Here is a 2471-nt window from a genome sequence, read left to right as displayed (position 1 = left end):
AGAGTGCTCTTTAGAGGCCAAGATGGCCAAACTTCGTCTCTCATACTTTGGACATATTGTCAGGAGGGACCAGTTGCTAGAGAAGGAGATCATTCTTGGTAAGGTAGAGGGTCAGAGAAAAAGAGGAAGACACTCAATGAGATGGATTGCCTAAGTGGCAGCATCGATGGACTCAATCATGGCAATAGTACTGAGGTTGGCCCAGGATCGGGCAGTGTTTCGTTCTGCTGTGCATAAGGTCACTGTGGGTTGGTACTGACTCGATGGCACCTAACAACAACAACAAGACAATATTGCAAAAACTGGTAATTTCAGAACACTTCATTTTGTGCATGGTGATCTTGTACAAGGACCAAAAGAAGGCAGTTGTTCTAACAGAATAAGGGATACTTTGTGGTTAAATTCAGGAAAGGTTTACATCATGATTGAATCTTTTGCCTATACTTATTCCCTATGGCCCCTCACTCACCGCTGACAGCCTTCCTGTCCGCGCACTCGCAAGCCTGTCAGCCCGCCACCCTGCAGAAATGTTCCGGTTATCTGCAGTCCTTAAACAGATAAGGCCAGTGTCCAGGGCACTGGTTTCCAGCTTACTTGGGCTTATTCCAAAGATGTAAAATTTGGTGCAGGTGCGTGAGCCCTAATGCTCCAAGGTGTAGACCTTCTAGCCGACATTGTAGCGGTTACTAAGGGACCAAAGGGAAGAACAGTGATTATTAAGCAGAGTTGGGGAAGCCGCAAATTAACAAAAGATCGTATGCTTGTTGCTAAGTTAATTGACTTAAAGGATAAATACAAAAATATTGGGGCCAAACTTGTTCAGAATGTTGCCAACAACAAAAATGAAGAGGCTGAGGATGGCACCACCACTGGTACTGTATTGGCATGCTTTATTGCCAAGGAAGGTTTTGAGACGATTAGCAAAGATGCTAATCCAGTGGAAATCAGGAGAGATGTAATGTTATCTGTTGATGCTGTAATTGCTGAATTTAAGAAGTAGTCTAAACCTGTGACAACTCCTGAAGAAATTGCACAGGTTACTACAATTTCTGCAAATGGAGACAAAGAAATTGGCACCATCGTTTCTGATGCCATGAAAATGGTTGGAAGAAAAGGTGTCATCAAAGTAAAGGATGGAAAAACCTTGAATGATGAGTTAGAAATTATTGGAGGCATGAAGAGGTTATATTTCCCCATACTCTATTAATACATCAAAAGGTCAAAAATGTGAATTCCAGGATGCCTATGTTCTATTCAGTGAAAAGAAATTTTCTAGTGTCCAGTCTATTGTACCTGCTCTTGAAATTGCCAATGCTCACCGTAAGCCTTTGGTCATAATTGCTGAATATGTTGATGGAGAACCTCTTAGTACTTTCATTTTGATTAGGCTAAAAGTTGGCCTTCAAGTTGTAGCCGTCAAAGCTCCTGGTTTTGGTGACAATAGAAAGAACCAGCTTAAAGACATGGCTATTGCCTCTGGTGGCATGGTATTTGGAGAAGAGGGATTAACACGGAACCTTGAAGATGTTCAGGCTCATGACTTAGGGAAAGTTGGAGAGGTCATTGTAACTAAAGATGATACCATGCTCATGAAAGGAAAAGGTGACAAGGCTCAAATTGAAAAACATATTCAATACATCATTGAGCAGTTAGACATCACAACTAGTGAATATGAAAAGGGAAAGCTGAATGAACGACTGGCAAAATTTTCAGATGGAGTAGCTGTGCTACAAGTTGGTGGGACAAGTAATGTGGAAGTGAATGAAAAGAAAGACAGAGTTACAGATGCCCTCAATGCAACATGAGCTGCTGTTGAAGAGGGCATTGTTCTTAGAGATGGTTGTGCTCTACTCCAATGCATTCCAGCCTTAGACTCACTATCTCTAGTAAATGAAGATCAAAAAAATGGCATAGAAATTATTAAAAGAACACTCAAAATTCCTGCAATGACTATTGCTAAGAATGTAAGTGTTTAAGGATTGTTGATAGTTGAGAAAATTATGCAGAGTTCCTCAGAAGTTGGTCATGATGCTATGCTTGGAGATTTTGTGAGTTATGGTAGGAAACGGCATAATTGAGCCAACCGAGGTTGTAAGAACTGCTTTATTGGATACTGCTGGAGTGGCCTCCCTGTTAACCACAGCAGAAGTTGTAGTCACAGAAATTCCCAAAGAAGAGAAGGACCCTGGCATGGGCGGAATGGGTGGAATGGGAGGTGGTATGGGAGGTATGGGAGGTGGCATGATCTACTTCCTAGAATAGTGCTTTACCATTATATCAATGAACTGTGGCAGGAAACTGAAGGCAGTATTCCTCACCAATAATGTCAGAAAAGTCATTTAAAGAGAAGAAAATGTGAATGTCTGAAGAAAAGGCTGGCTGGTATTTTAATAAAATCACTTATAACCATCAGTTACTGGTTTCAGTTGACAATATGTAATGGTTTACTGCTGTCATTGTCCATGCCTACA

At 41.3% G+C, this 2471-nt stretch overlaps 1 protein-coding gene and 1 pseudogene across 4 annotated transcripts in view; both read left to right on the top strand.

Moving 5' to 3' along the window:
• The window catches only part of IKZF2 (IKAROS family zinc finger 2 (Helios)), a 187643-nt gene that overhangs the window by 156319 nt on the left and 28853 nt on the right, over positions 1-2471 (top strand). The window lies entirely within an intron of this gene.
• On the top strand, positions 528-2262 carry LOC102817022 (annotated as a pseudogene).

This window comes from Chrysochloris asiatica, unplaced genomic scaffold (genome assembly GCF_000296735.1).
Source record: "Chrysochloris asiatica unplaced genomic scaffold, ChrAsi1.0 scaffold00110, whole genome shotgun sequence".
In the NCBI taxonomy this organism is placed as follows: domain Eukaryota; kingdom Metazoa; phylum Chordata; class Mammalia; order Afrosoricida; family Chrysochloridae; genus Chrysochloris; species Chrysochloris asiatica.
Note: the sequence above shows the minus strand (reverse complement) of the source record. Positions and strands in the feature narration are given on the sequence as shown.